Source organism: Mercurialis annua, linkage group LG1-X (assembly GCF_937616625.2).
Source record: "Mercurialis annua linkage group LG1-X, ddMerAnnu1.2, whole genome shotgun sequence".
Taxonomy (NCBI): Eukaryota; Viridiplantae; Streptophyta; class Magnoliopsida; order Malpighiales; family Euphorbiaceae; genus Mercurialis; species Mercurialis annua.
Window position 1 is genome coordinate 12768714 of NC_065570.1, and position 17283 is coordinate 12785996.

The 17283-nt window shown below is 31.0% G+C and overlaps 1 pseudogene; it reads left to right on the forward strand.

Moving 5' to 3' along the window:
* The first annotated feature begins 1261 nt into the window (after positions 1 to 1261).
* LOC126677780 (WAT1-related protein At3g18200-like) lies at positions 1262 to 6514 on the forward strand (annotated as a pseudogene).
* Positions 6515 to 17283: the final 10769 nt, after the last annotated feature.

The window sequence follows — 17283 nt, forward strand, 5'->3', positions numbered from 1 at the left end:
CAGCTTTGTAATGTGAACCAAATAACCTCATTTTCAACTTTGTAGCCATGGTTTAAAAAATCGGGCCGGACCGGATAATTCGACAAGTTCAGCTGGAAACCGGATGATGGTCCGGTTCAATTTATTTTTAAAATTCAAATTTTTTTTATTTTAGAGCAAAAATCTAAATTTTTGATTCAACCGTTTTGAACCGAAAAATTCCATGAGAATCGAAAACCGTTAACTGGTTGAACCTTAATAACCATCTGGTTCAATGTCAAATAGATTGAATTTTTGAAATGGTTCCTTATTTGATTGTGCCGAGAATTTTATGAGATTGATTGTGCTTGCTAAAGCTTGTGCATTATATTTTATTACTGTACCAGTTATTCCTTAAAACCAATTTAGTTATCATTATTATTATTATTATTATTGTTTTATTTATTTATTTATTATTGTGGTTATTAGACTCAAGGCCTTTTTTTAAAAGTAAAATGTCTCAAAAATCACCAACCTTCAGACTTTTCTAACAGCATCATGACCTTATAAAACCGTCAATTTTACTCAATTCCGCATTTCCGACTTTTAATTGTACTTTGAAACATCAATTTCGGACAATTTTATTACTATAAGGATGAAACCATTCAAAACAACTAATTATAAAGATAATATTATATATATTTTTCCACTTCAAAAATTTCATACAAGTCTTTTATCTTTTAAAAAAATCTAAATAAGTTCTAATTGACAAATATATTAGATATATAATTAATTTTTAAAATTTATTATTTTTTTTTAAAAAATAAGAACCGTCATTCGTCAACGCTTCCAACTCCGGCTGCCCTCCTCCGACCCCGCTGCAGCCGCCGCCCTCAGACCCGTCAAACCGGATCTGGTTCGTCTTTCATGGAGGAAGATAGACCAGTCTTTCCTCCATGGAAGACGAACCATATCCGGTTTGGCGGGTCCGAGGGCGACGAAGGAGTCAGCTGTGTTAAAATGTCGAATTAAATATACGTTAAATATGAAAGGTTTATTTGAATTTTATCCGAGTGAAAAAAAAGAAGTAATTTGATGCTTCATAATACAGTTGCAAATTGAAAATGTAAAATAGAGTAGAATTGATGATTTTACAAATTCGGAATGCTATTGGAAAAAAGTTTAAATGTCGATTACACTCAGCTTAAATTTTTGATAGAACATGTCCACAGAATATAATACTAATTTATTGCTCCACAATAATTAAGGTGTTGCCATCTACCACAGCCGACTATAAAGCAACATTTAGAGAGAGGGTAGTCGTAGACTCTAATCAAAAGCCAGTAATGATACTGTCTGAGAGAACAAAACTTATTGTGGCATTATTTGTGCTGCAGTTATGTTTTTCAGGGCTCATTATTGTTACAAGAGTTGCACTAAATATTGGTGTTAGCAACCTTGTTTTCCCAATTTACAGGAACATCATTGCGCTTCTTTTGTTGGGTCCTCTTGCTTATTTCTTAGAAAAGTAAGTCCCTCTAATTTCTTGTTTCTTAGGAAACTAAGTCTCTTTATTTTCTAAAACGCTTCTGAAACTCCGAAACTTTGAATGCGTTTCAGGAATGAAAGGCCACCTCTGAGTATTGGTATTGTGGTGCAGTTCTTTGTACTAGGATTAGTAGGGTAAGTAAGAATTGGTTAAATGGATTGTATATCAAAAAATAATAATTACAAGAATTATAAAAAAGTAAAAAACCTAATGCATTTGTAATGAAATCAGAATCATAGGAAATCAAGGATTTTATCTCCTGGGATTATATTATTCATCTCCGACTTTTGCTTCAGCAATGTCAAACTCTGTTCCTGCGATTACATTTGTCATGGCTTCAGTTCTAGGGTATTATTATTATTATCGGTTATATGTATGTAAAATCTCAACTCTTTTACGATTTAAGTACATTATTTAAAGGTATAATGTCATAAAAATTCACCAACTTTACACGTTTTCTCATTTTAATCACGTAATTTAATTTTTCTCATTTTCATGCACGAACTACCACTTTTTCTCAAATTCATGCACGTGCTGAGGTGTCACGGTTTTATTGGTGTAATTCGCTGAGGTGGAGGTCATTTTACACCAATGAATGAGTGCCACCTCAACATCGTGTATATATTTGAGAAAAAAGTGGTAGTTCGTGCATGAAAATGAGAAAATTTAAACTACGTGATTAGAATGAGAAAATGTGTAAAGTTGGTGATTTTTTATAACATTAACCCTTATTTAAATTTGGTATAAGAATTTCAACTTTTTAGCATAAAAAGCCCATTTTTTATTTTTCTTTGTCATTTTACAATCTAAATGTTTTATCCGATGTAGTTTTAGTTGTTCAAAATGGCCAAAATGACATTGTTTTTAAGAGAAAATTCTCTAAAACGACACTGGACTAAAAATGAAAATTTAGAGTGCCACGTTTTGAATAATGTGCTTAAGTCGAAAACAAATGGTAGAAATTTTTATACAAATAAACTCTATTATTATTTTTATGAATAAATCCAATTTCGTTTTAGAAAAAGAAAGATATTTTGTATGACTAATAATTGATTGAGCCTTCCTCCAAAAAAATAATGATAATTGATTGAGCCAGACTAGAGGAAGTAATTATTGGAAAAAGACATGGATTGGCCAAAATTGGGGGGACCATTACAAGTATAGGGGGGGCTACTGTAATTATCCTCTACAAAGGCTCTCCTCTTCTGCAAGAAGAAATTACTCCTATGAATTGGACATGGGGTTCTATTTATCTTCTGGCCAGCTGCTTCTCATGTGCTGCTTGGCTGGTCCTTCAGGTATACATCATACACATCATAGCTAATTAAACATTGATCGTCACGTATGCGTAAAATTTGGCCGGAAATTATTTAAAAACCTCCCGTCTAGTACTCAAATCGAAACAAATTAAAGTTGGATAACCAAAACGAATAAAAGTAAAGTACGTATATTAAAAGTTAAGTACTAAAGAGTAAAATTATTAAAGCTTTGCAGGTTCCAGTTTTGAACAAGTATCCAGCTAAACTCACAGTCAGTTCTTTCACATGCTTCTTCGGATTGATCCAATTCTTGATGATAGCAGCATTTGTAGAAACGGACCTCAATAAATGGAAAATCCAATCAAGACAACAACTTTTTACCATTCTATATGCTGTAAGTTTTTTTTTTTTATCGTATATGTTGTAAGTTTATTTTCTTGTTGCAGTATCAATTTCGGGTTAAATATTTTTACGATAATAGTTTTATTATAAAATGGTAACTGAAGAATTATTAGTTGCAAAATAGTAACATAATTATATTCTCTTTACAAAACTATTATTGAATTATAAAAAATAATAAAAAGGTTACCAAATATAATTTTTTTATAAATTATAGATGTGGACAAAAAAAGAGATGTGCAACCAACCATAAAACAAGTTGGTAATCGTTTTGTTAAAAGTTTATAGTTCAATATATAACCGTTTTATAAAAACCTATAATTCAATAACCATTTATAATTTTTATAGTTTGGTTATCATTTTATAAAATTCATATGTTAACTAGTAACGTACCGTTTTTTAATTTTTGTAGTTTATTCATGACCTTTAAATATTTACTTTGTTTTTAAAAATGAAGGGAATCGTGGGGTCTGGTGTTATCATTTCTGTTCAAACATGGTGCATCTAAAAAGGCGGTCCTGTGTTTGTTGCGGTGTTTCAGCCCATGCAAACAGTTTTAGTTGCTATTATGGATTTCTTCATTCTAGGCGAACGTCTATTCTCCGGAAGGTATCACAAAATTTAGGATAATTGGTAAATGAGGGTATCCAAATTATTATGTTTTTATAATTTGGTGACAAAATTTTATTTTGTTTAAATTTTATTATTAAGCTTTTTTTTAGGCTTAAATGCACCAAAAATCACCAACTTTCGCGTATTTTTGGTATTTAACATAATCTATTAATTTTGGCATATTTAACATGAACTTTTCAATTTTTTGCAATTAAGGCTACGTGTGTTTTCTTTTGAAAAATAGTGTTATTTTACATCCAAAACGACGCCGTTTAATGTAAAACGGTGCCGTTTTATATCCAAAACGGTGCCGGTGTCTTTAATTGCAAAATTTTGAAAGTTCGTGTACTTTTTTGCCAAAATTAAAAGATTATGTTAAATATTAAAAACACGCGAATGTTGGTGATTTTTGGTGCATTTAAGCCTTAATTTTATTTCAATGATAAATTTTTAAACTAAAATGGATATATGGCAGTCGGATTTTATTTTATTTTAACTTGAAGGCTTATCATATATGCATAATTTAATTTGAGACTCTTTTCCAAAAAAAATGATGTATACATTAAAATTTTCAAAGTCAAGTTAAAAAATCTTATTGTCACGTGTTAAAATTTGAATGCTATTCGTTTTGACTGGAAAAAACCTCATTTAAAATAGACTTAATTACTTAAAAACCACCCACCTTAAACTTTTTTTTCGTTTATACCCTGACCTAGGAAAAAATTCATTTTATACCCTGACGTATGTGTTTATGTTTCACCTCTACCCCGAGGCACTATATTTACGTCTTTTCATTTAAAAAAGTTTAAAATAGTCCTTCATTTAGAGAAAAATTCATTTCTAATTAAACTCTAATTAACTTAGGTTAAAAATGAAGAATTATTTTAAACTTTTTTTTAATGAAAAGAGGTTAATTTAGTACCTCGGGGTAGAGGTGAAACATAAATGCATACGTCATGGTATAAATGAATTTTTTCCTAGGTTAGGGTATAAACGAAAAAAAAGTTTAAGGTGTGTGGTTTTTAAGTAATTAAGCCTTTAAAATAAAATTAAAATTTAATAACCAAAATAAATATATGAGAGTTTGCTCATCAAAATAAAAATAGCGATATTTTAGGTACCTATAAAATCAAAGACCCAAAATTTAATTAAAGATCGAGTCAATTAGACATCGAATAAACTAACATAAATTATTGTAATATAAAACTGCAGGATAATCGGTGCGATTCTTATTATTCTCGGACTCTACGTTGTTCTGTGGGGTAAAAGTGAGGGTTATTTCTCAGATTATACCGTATAGGGAGTGTATTTCTCTTTTTATGCCACAATTTTGTGTATTTCCCATTTAGTGTCTTTTCTCTAACTGCACGCAAAGTGAATTTGCGAGCAGATTGCTAATCTGCATGCTGCTCTCCAAATGGATTGGAGAGCAGCTCTTAATTACTTATTAACACTCATGATTACTTATTAACAATATTTAATGCTGCTCTCCAATCCATTTGGAGAGCAGCTTCTATTAAAAAAAAATTGGAGAACCAATCATTAGCATTTAATGATCATGTTTTAATTTTTAAAATTCTAACTCCTAAAATATAATCTCTTAAAAAATTAATTTTAAAAATATAATCTTTAATTTCTAACTTCCAATTAATCTAATCACGATTATTTTTTTATTTTTTTATCGGCGTTCATTATATCGTTTCGATGGTTATCCGCTAATTTTATTTATTTAATATTTATTAGTAAGTTTTTTGATTATTTATTAAATTATACTTTATCATTCGAAAAAAAAAATCATAATTATTAAAAGATAGAAAAAAAATTGCAATAATATTTTACAAAAAGTACATATTAAATAAGTTAACTCCGGAATCTTGAAATGTTTTGTATTTTTTGTAAAATATTGTTATAATTAATTTATTTTCTATTTTTATCTCATAATAATGATTTCTCTTTCGATTGATAAAGTATAATTTATTAAATAATCCAAAAACTTACTAACAGAATTAATAAATATTAAATAAATAAAATTAACGGATAATCATCAAATGATATAATGAACATCGATAAAAATAAAAAAACTATCGTAGCTGGATTAATTGGAAGTTAGAAATTAAAAGTTATATTTTTAAAATTAATGTTTTAAGAGTTTAAATTTTATAAGGGGTTAGAGTTTTATAAAAATTAAAACATGCCATATAATAATTAAATGCAAATGATTGGGAAACCAATCATTAAATACTAATGATTAATTTTCCAATTATTAATTTTTTTAATACAAGCTGCTCTCCAAATGGATTGGAGAGCAGCATTAAATATCGTTAATAAGTAATTAAGAGTGATAATAAGTAATTAAGAGCTGCTCTCCAATCCATTTAGAGAGCAACATACAGATTAGCAATCTGCTCGCAAACTCGGTTTGCGTGCATCTAGGGAAAAGACACTAAATGAGAAATACACAAAATTATGGCACAAAATGGGAAAAACACTCCCTATAAAGTATAGTTTGAGAAATAACCCGTAAAAGTGAAGAGAAAAGAGCAGCAATAGAGGTGCAGCCACAAACTTTGACAAATTCACTTCTTCAAGCTCACAGTAAAACTCAAGAATGAAGATAGAAGGCATTCAATTAATTGAGTGAAGATGAATTAGTAAAATTATATTTATTCTTGTATTTTATTCAAACTACCCAATATATGTATAAAAATATATACTATAAATATTTTATAATTTTAAAAAAAAATTAATCATCCAAAAATATTTTATTTTTTTTACTTTTTTATTTATATTTTAAACTTTTAAAATCATTGATTTTAAATCATCTCTCAATATTCAGTTTTAATTCTAGCAGCCTTTTCAAATTAAAATGGAAAAAAAAAATTAAATATACCCTTCATATTTAGCATGCAGTTTAATAAGCTTTTAATATTTCAAAAACCTACTAAAAATTGTAATTCAAAATATACTTGATAACAAACTTGCCTTTTTTTGGGTGCAATCCCATTTTGGATATAAAAAGTTGTCTAAGTCATTTGATTCTTATACATAATAAGAACTAAAAAGTTAAAAAATGCGTTAAATTATTTAAAATTTAGATTTTAAATCTTCTATTTTAATGATCACAAGTTTCGCATTGAATATCAAAAATTAAAATCTTACATTTGAATTATGTAATTTAAGTAGAATTAATTATAAATTTTTTTAAAAGTAGATTTTAAAAAATGGAAAAAAGATTGAAACTAACATAATTGTAACTTTTAATTTCTTTCAAAATTCAATCAAAATGAACTGAAATTTTGAGGAATTAATATTTCAAACCAAATTGAACTGATCATGTCACGATCCAAATTTATAAGTTGCGACCGGCGCTAAGGAATGAGAGTGGTAACTTCGAAACCCGTAGCAAGCCTAAAATCCTGTGTAAATTTTTCGCAAATCAAATCATATTTCATATACAAAATATATGTGACCCCATTTTACAAAAACATCAGAGTTAAAATGCGTTATACAAATACATAGACAAAAATATCTAGACTATTGCGGACCGCTAGAATGAAAACCTTCTTTCACTTCTTGTGGAAATGACTTCTGAGAATTAAAACTTCGGAAACTTGACTTTCCAAATCATATCATGCTATTCCTGAAAATGGGAAAAGCAACAAGGTCAGTATAAAACTGAGTGAGTTCACCAAATTACACGCAATATCACATAAAGGGTTAAAACTGTTGCAAAACCATTTTATACATATAAAAAATATTCTTTTCAAATCATATTGCATATTTTCTTTACTTTCCTTCATAACTCTTAGTTTATTTCATAAACTTATAATTTATACGTATTGACATCTTTGATTTCTTATTATGGTTTTAATAATTTTCTTTTCTCATTTTATTGCATCAGTTTTCGACCGAGTCTAAAATCTTAGTTTATATCATCATGTATCTAAGTTGAGTTAAATCATTGACAAGTCTCTTGTGACTTGATGCTTATGGTTGGGTCCCGAGATAGTTCAACCGAGTTACCCACAACCATGTGGCACAGTCCCGAGATAGTTTGACCGAGTTACTCATGCCACTGCTTAATCCAAAGTTGTGAGTCCCGAGATAGTTCAACTGAGTTACTCATCAGACACAGGTCCTGAGATAGTTCAACCGAATTTAACCTTGTGTCTGTATTCAGACTCTGCATCCTGCAGATCTTCTGAACTTAACTATTGATTCATATAATTCCTATTGACATTTAATAGGAAAGTTTGTTCATATTGTGTCTCGATCTTGTTTTGTATTGATTCACGATGTATCGTACTTATTTTTTATTTCGTATGAGTCCCGAGGACTATTATCGAGAATGGATGAGATACAGGTTCCGGGATAATTCTATCGAGTTCAACCTTGTATCTTAGCTCTTATTATTTAATATGTCACAGTATATTTTTCTTATCTCATGTATTTATCATTTTGATGATTTCTGTTGGGTTCTCTTGATCTTTTATGGACCATGACATGCACAATACAATCTAAAAGCTTACATCTATAACACACGCACAATAGGGTATTGATTATGATTAATAGTATGTACAAGAACGTACTATGTTCTTTTATAAATATTCGAGTAATAGTACAAATAGGATTGTAGGGTTAAAGATTCTGGGAGTCACCCAACTTTGCCCAAGTCACAAAATGGTCACCCAATTTCAATTCGTTACAAAATGGTTACTGTACTCACTAACAGTGAACTTCCGGTGGTTCCTTAATAATTTTCGGCGATATATGTCCTACGTGGCTGCCGGATGCTGAATCATGCCTTCCCTCCTTCGCCATGTCATCGTCTCTTTCCTAATTTCTTTTAATTATAATTTAATCTCTAATTATACCTAATTAAAATAATAAAGCCCTAATTAAATTAAATTTAACCCTAATTTAATTAAACCTAACCCTAATCTATCAACCAGCTGCCGCCGCATATCATCTTCCTCACATCGTCCATCGCCGTTGTCTGTCTCTATCAGCCATCTGTCTCCTCTGCCGCAAGATGAACAAGCAAAAGATATAAAATGCAGCAGCAGTTGGTGGCAAATGGTGTTGAACGAGGAGTAGCGTTTGCAACAACAGTGGTGGAGGATTGTTCGATCTTCTTTGTAGCAGTGTTGAATGAAAGCAGCAGCACCGAAGAACGACCTAAGGTGAAAGGCGGCAAGACGAGCAACAGAGGAGTAAGGCGGGAAGATGAGTAGTGTTGAACAAAAAAGCTGATGCTCGTCGGAGGTTTTTAGATTTAATTTTGCTGGTGGGTGTGGGTGGTTGCTAGTGGCTGTGGTGGCGTGGGTAGTTTCTGGTTGCTGTTAGGGTGGTTGCTAGTGGTTGTGGTTGTAATCGTGGGTGGTTGCTGGTTGCTGCTATGGTGGGTGTGGGTGGTTTCTGGTGGCTATGGATGGCGGTTCTGTCCCCTCCAAGAAGGAGAAGCTGACGTGGCAAGCTGACTTGGAATTTTCAAAAGAGAAAAATGACATGGCAAATAAGGAATGGAGTGAGTCAGCATCCGGTAGCCACGTAGGAAAAATATCGCCAGAAATGATTTAGAAACCACCGGAAGTTCAATATTAGTGAGTATAGTAACCATTTTGTAATGAATTGAAATTGGGTGACCATTTTGCAACTTGGAAAAAGTTGGGTGACCCCCAGAATCTTTAACCCTAGGATTGTACTATACTTTGTTTTTTTGTATCTGGTTCAATACTTGTATTTTATTCGATGTTCGATTCATATAACATTACTTTATACCCTTCTCCGATGTTTAAGCATATATATTTGTTTCATTTATTTATGTTATTGTCAAAAATATCACAGTACGATAAAACATCATTTTCGAAACATACACACATATACATTTTAAAAACATACATTTCAAATATATAAATATTCATATAGCCTTTCGTATTAAAATACGTGGCTTTATGACTATTGACGAGTAATTTAAAGTGTACTCACCACTTGCTATCCAGATTCTTCAAATAAGCACGACGATATCTCGATCCGTTTGCCTCAAGCCTTATAGATATTTGTTCGTCCTATCTACGCAAATATAATAATAGCAAGAATTAATAAAATTCTAGCTATTATTAAATTAACCAAAATTATGTTTCTAGCCAACTTCGGCTATCGAAACTGCTTGTTTAAAGTAGTCTGACCCCGAAAAAAATTTGACATTATTAAAGTTTGGAATGTCGCCTACAACTTTTGTTTAGGTCTCGGACTAAAACTAGCACCCGAAGGTGTCGAAAATCAGCTCGGAAGTTATTTCCTTGGAGTTGATTACAAGTGCAGGGCAGACTGCACAACAAACTGTTCTGTCAAAAATGAACATCTTAGTGTCCAAATTTGCCAAAACTTAAACTTATACATGTTTAGATAACATCCTTAAGTTTCCGTACCAACAGACTGAACTTAATTTGGAGTTAAATAGCTCGAGATATAGCCTATGCAACATGGCTGTTTTGCAGAACAGTTTTTTTGCAAAACGTCCTACTTGTTTGCGTAAAGATTATCTCGTAACTTATAACTTAAGGGAACCTTAGACCTTAGCATTTATATCAAAAAACATTGTTCTAGCCTAGGGCCAAATGCCTTGAACATTAATCATACCAAACTTCAATCAAAACTAAATTTGAAAACGTCGAACTATATCCTTACCTCGACCGTTACTCGTCGAGTTTAACCAACGACGAACATTTTCCGTCCTCGACGCGTGAGGACTGCCCACTCAGCCCTTGTGATATATGCATTCCTCTACTTAGTAGGGGCAGGGCATGGCTGTCCGGAATCCTTTCCGAGCCTAGCAAACAAACGCACAACGTTTTATCACTACCACTCTCCATTTACATTTTCCAAACACGTCACAATTCGTCAATCAATTCGAACACTCCTATTACCGAAATCCTATCCAATTTTCACCAGTTTTTCATCAACACAACAGCCCTAGTCTAACAAAAACTTCAACCATCAAAACTCATAATTCATAACTCAAATTCAACTAGCATAATCAAATACACGTGATCGTCAGAATTTCCGCAAATTACCAACTATCTCATCTTCCAATTTTTTTATCCAATTTGATCACCAAAAATCCCTTAATTTCGGCCATGACCTTATATATAACCTTAATTACCCACAATTTCATCATCAAAACATACAATTCATAGCTTATTAACATCCATAATCATCAAAACACATCAATCACAAATTCTCAAATTTCGCCGAAACAAACAGCCCTATACTCATCAATTTCGTGCAAAAGTTAACAACAAAAACGTGAATTGATGCTTACCTTGAGTATATAATTGAGTCCCGAATCCATAGCCACTAAAATCATCGAATTCAGTCGAGAAACAAGCTCTGTAGCTTGATTCTACCAAAAACGCTCCAAACCCCCATCTTTCTCTCTTATGCATCTTTCTCTTTTTTTTTTCCTTTTCTTTTTAATCAATGATGGATATGAATAAGCTAGAGAAAATAATAAGTGTTGGAATTCAACATCTTCCTTAGTAAGTAATTGGCTAATATCAACTTTAGTCCTTAAAATTGTCACCTCCTCCTCATTTCTTAATCCATAACTTTTCTTTCGTCCAATTTAGTCCACTAATCGCTTAATCATTCGATTCTCGATAAATTCCGTATTATTTATTTCCATATCTTATAGCTTTACTTTCCAATAATTTTTTTTGACAATTTTGGCCAAAAACGCTCAAATTTCCATTTTGAGCTAACTTGCACTTTTTCTCACTTTTTCGTCCAATTTTCATTTTAATGACTATCGATAACCACTTCATCGATAACCATTCAGCAGTAGGGACAAGAAAAGTATTAAAAGTTCGGTTTCTGATTAAATCGGTACCGTCGGTTTCTGATTAAATCGGTACCGTCGGTTTTTGGATAAACAAACAAAAGAGAAGTTCAGGATACAGCAGCAAAAATTGCTTAGTAAAATAACAAAATCAGAAAGGGAGAGAAGTGCATAACCTTGCTCAAATGTTTCCAGTTCATCAATGCATTCTTCAACCACCAGAGGTGCCCTTGAAGCTCTTAACCAATCTTGTGTGCAAATGAGGGCTTCCACCAATTTAGGAGTTAATGAACTCCTAAAGCAATCCAATACCCTTCCCCCAGCACTGAAGGAAGACTCAGAAGCAACAGTAGAAATGGGAACACCAAGAATATCTCGAGCAAGCTTAGACAAAATTGGAAACCTTTGGGCATTTTGCTTCCACCACTTTAAAACCTCAAGTTCCTCTCCGTCCTCCATTAAATCCTCAGTAAGGTATACTTCCAGTTCACTCTTTCGAGTGCTTGAAGTTCCCATTTCTATTCTATGCTGCTTAAATCTTTCTTTCATAACTGAAGGAGGCTTTCTTGAACTGGATGCATGCACAAGACTGGGGACTGAGCCTGAGGCATTGCCTCCTTGAGGTTGACCCAGTTGGGTTTGAGAACCCACAACAGCAGTATTGTTTCCACTTCCACCACAATCATACAAGCATTTGTACTCATTATACAAACTAGTTAGCTCATCAACAACAGACTTAAACAGAAGCAGACCCTTCTCATTACCAAACATAATTTTCAAAGAATATTCCATACCATCTAACTTAGAGGTAGGATCAAATATATAAGCAAAAAAAATCAGCTTGTTCATCTTTTCAGGATCGCCCCAATACTTATCAAACTTAAGTTTCATTTTTTGACCCACCAATTTGACATCAACATCACTGCTTTCTATCATATCAGTCAGAACCACATTCAAATCACAAATCTCTTGAAAGTGCATATATGCAGTCACATATAGAGAACCAGATATTCGCAAAGTGACATAGTAAAAATGAGATAGACAATCAGCAAACTTCCTTACCATTTCCCAGTCTAAAGCATCAGGAATGCCACCATTCAAATCACTTCTAAAAGAGGACTCATCCTCATCAAATTTTTCAAAGGCTTTTTCATACAAGCATGCAGTGGTAAGCATCAAGAAGGTTGAATTCCAACGAGTGGGAACATCAAGACATAAGCATTTTTTAGTTTGAATGCCTACAAACTCAGCAGCCTCCTTGAATTTTCTAAGCCTAGCAGGACTGTTTCTGATATATCTAACACACTCCCTAACTTTCTTAACAGAAGCATTCAAATCCTTAAGACCATCACTTACAACAAGATTCAAAATGTGAGCTATACATCTCATATGCAAAAACTGCCCCTTAGCAACCCCAGTTCCCCAAGCAAGCAATGCTTTCCTAAAGGTATTGACTGCAACATCATTACTAGAAGCATTGTCCATAGTAATGGTAAACACATTTTTAAGACCCCAGTCAAGCAAACAATTCTCTAAAGACTTGGATATATACTCACCCCTATGACCAGTTACAGGCATAAATGCAATAATACGTTTATGCAAAACCCAGTCATCATCAACCCAGTGGAAAGTTACACACATGTAATTAATCTTCTGAATACTTGTCCATGTATATGTTGTTATACTGACCCTCTAACTATGACTCTTTAAGAAAGCTTTTAGTTTTAACCTTTCATCAGCATACAATTTAAAGCAGTCTCTTGTAACAGTCCACCTAGAGGGTATGATAAATCTAGGACAAGCAGTATTCATCAATTCTTTAAACCCCAACCCTTTAACAAATCTAAATGGTAGCTCATCTGCAATTATCATATAAGCTATAGCTTGCCTAACAGACGCTTGACAAAATTTCCAGGCTCCCACATTAACTCTATTATCATCAACAACATTACCAACAACAACAGGATGCAATGTCAACAAACACTGCCTAGTCTGCTTACTATGTGGGTTTTTTAAGCAGGCCAGCATGTGTGCTCTTAAAGTAGAGGTCCCATTCAATTTACTATGACAATTATAAAGTCTAGCACAGTACAAACATTTTGCAGTAAGGACTCTACCATTATCATCACACACTCTTTCAAAATGATCCCAGACAGGAGATCTACTAACCGTTTGCCTCCTCTTTCTAGATTGAGGATTAGTATCAATTGCTTGCTGAGGCACAGGTTGAGGTCTAGTGGTTCCCTCAATCAATGACGCATCAACAGGAGCAGGACTGGGAGCAATATTGCTCTCAGTCCCAGCTTCTTGAACTGTAGGCATCTGTAAAATAAACAAGAGAAAGTCAGATACCTTTGAATTAACAGAATACAAAACATAGTAATAATTAACAAAACAGAAAAAATCATTTCTTACCATTGAATCTGTTGCCATCAGATTCTTAATCCCTCAATAAAAAAAGAAAGAGATCAAACTTTGCTCCCACCAGAAAGTCTAAGATCAAACTTTTGATTTTGATTCCAACCAACAGAACAGAAAGAGATCAAACTGTGCTCCCACCACAAGTAAGGTTCAACCACCAACACTTCAATCCTCAAAAACCAGAGAAGAGATATGAATGAGTAATAGAAAATAATTACAATATCAAACACAGAAAGACACGAACAGGTTACAACAAAGTACTCACCTTTTTTCAATCTGATGTTCACAAATGAAATGAATCGGTGCTCAAAAGTCAGATCCAACAGATTAAGCACGAAATATGCAAGAATCAAACACAGAAAGAGAGACCCATTAGTTAAAATCGAACACAGATACTTCAAGCATGAAACTTGATTAAAATGAAATCAAAATACTAAAAAACCCTCACTGCGATGTTGTTCTTCACTAATTATTAACAGAGAGTTAATAAAATTGGAGGCATGTTCTTTTAAATGAGAAACAACATCATGAACTGAAAAGGTGTAGATGAAACTTGGGGTGGGATTGAGTGTCTGTGAAGAGAAAACTTAGGTTTGGGGTTTCATTCAGTGAACTGAAGAGAGAAAACAAGAGAGAAAGAGGCTGTGTGCAAAATGAAATGAGCGATATAGGTTTAGGGTTTTTTAATGAGAGAATATATACCCTGCACAAAACGCTGCGTTTTTGTGTAGGGTTACTCGCTGAGTCACACGCTCTGCTCTCCCCACGTGCGAGTTCCTTCAGTTTAAAACGACGTCGTTTTCTTAATCGGTTTTTCGGTTAAATCGGTTGACTCATAACCATAGCCGAATCGTTTATCATTAACCAAAATTTTCCCTATACCTGGACCAAACGGTGCCGTTTTCTTCATTACTGCCGAATTGAATTTCCTTATTCGGTTTAATTCGGTCGATTTAATTCGGTCGATTTGATTTATGCACACCCCTAGGTTATTACAGATCAGTTCGATTATTTTAATTCGATTTATAGTAAAAGTTAACTAAATATTTTTATGTTCAAAATCTAATTTTGCTCTCCGTTTAATTATAGCTTATAAATGTTCATTTTTTATATTATAAATTTATAGTAAATTATTTTAGTTAGACAATTTTTATTTTAATTAGTTTACAATCAATTTACTAAGAATTAATTTTAAGTTGGTTTACTTTAGATTGACGTCCAATTTATTTTTTTTCCTACATTTAGTTTAAATTCAATAAAACCTTGATTAATTTAATATTAATGATACTGATTTAAAATTTTATTTCAGTATTATATATTTTAGTAAATACTTTTACTATAAATTTTTAATCAATCTACTAAAAGATCAAATTAGATTAGTTTAGTTTAAATTTACATTTAGTTTACTTTTGATAAAAACATAGTTAGTTTACTTTTAGTTTATTATTAATATTTTTATTTTTATAAAATTTTAAAAATGATTTTAATTAGACTTAATCGATTATAAATTTATAATATATTTACTAAGAATTTACTTTAGGCTAGTTTACTACAAGTTTACATTGCATTTATTTTAAATTAACATTCAGCTTATGTTAAATCTATATTCAATTTAATTTCATTAAATCCTTATATAATTTTATAATTAGTTTATTTGTTATTTTATAAGTTTATTTTTGATAGTGTAAATTAAAAATTAATAATTTGATTAGAATAAGTTAATTTTTAATTTATACAATTATACAAAAATTATAATGAGCTTACTAATAACTTAGCTTAAATTGGTTTATTTTAAATTTACATTGTATTTACATTAAATTAACATTGAGCTTACACTAAGTTTACATTAAGTTTACGGTTTACTTTAAGTTTATTTTAAATTCAAATTACGTTTCACTTCAGAAAGAACTTAAATAATTTATATTTAGTTTACTATTAGTTCATTTGTTATTTTATGAGTTATTTTTGATAGTGTATATTATTAATAAATTGATTTAATTAAAATAATTTAATTTTACATTTATAATCAATTTATTAAAATATTTATATAATATTAGTAAATTCACATTGAGTTGACTTTAAATTGACATTGGGTTTATATTAAATTTTCACAATTTACTATAAACTATTTTAAATAATTTATTTTTAATTTACTATTAGTTTATTTTGTCCATTATAAATTATATTTTGATGGTGTAAATTATAAACAATTAATTTCATTATCATAGTAGGATACAAGCTAATTTTACATTGAATTTACATTAATTTTACTTTAAATTTATTTTAAATATACTTTCAATTCCATTTTAATAAAACCTTTGATAGTTTACTTTCAAATAAGGCCTAATACCTTAAAAATCCCCGACCTTTTAGCCCCTTTTCAATTCTACCCTGACGTTGAAAATTGGTCGATTTTACCCTATTTTGCATTTTTGTGTTTCAATTGTACCCTGAAATATTAAATTGATGTTTTTTTTGTTTGGAAAAAATTAAAAAACGTTCTCCATGTCTAGTATATATTAATTGTATATGTTGAAAATTTATTTAGATTTAGTTAAATTAATTAAGAATTTAAATTAGTTTTAATTTGATTATGGTTTATAGTTAGTTTTCAAAAATAAATGACTTATTTGTACTTTTTTGAATGGAATAAATTTAATTTTATCTTTAAACTTAGTTAATTAAATGATTTTTTCATTTAAATAAATAAATTGTGAAAAATTAAAAATATTATGGCACAATTGAAAAGAGAAAATGCGAAATAGGGTAAAATTGACCAGTTTTCAACGTCATGGTAGAATTGAAAAGGGGCTAAAAGTTTAGGGTTTTTTGAGGTATTAGGCCTTCAAATAACTATTAGTTTATTTTTCAATTTATAAGTTTTTTAATAGCGTAAATTATTAATAAATTAATTTAATTACAATAAGTTAATATCTAAGTTATAATTAGCTTATTAATTCCTTCAAATAGGTTACTTTGAGTTTACATTGAATTGATGTTAAAATTTCACTGAATTTACATTAAGTTTAAATTAAATTAAGGCCTAATTACTTAAAAAAACCCACCTTGAACTTTTTTGGAGAAGGAGCGGCGGCCGCTGCTCCTTCTCCATATGTGGAGATGGAGCGGCGGCAGCTGCGGGGAGAATTATTTTGAAATTAATAAAAATTTATTGTTATTTTTAATTTTTTTTTTTGAAGATGGTATTTTATATTATTAATAACATCAACGTCTAATTAGTATAT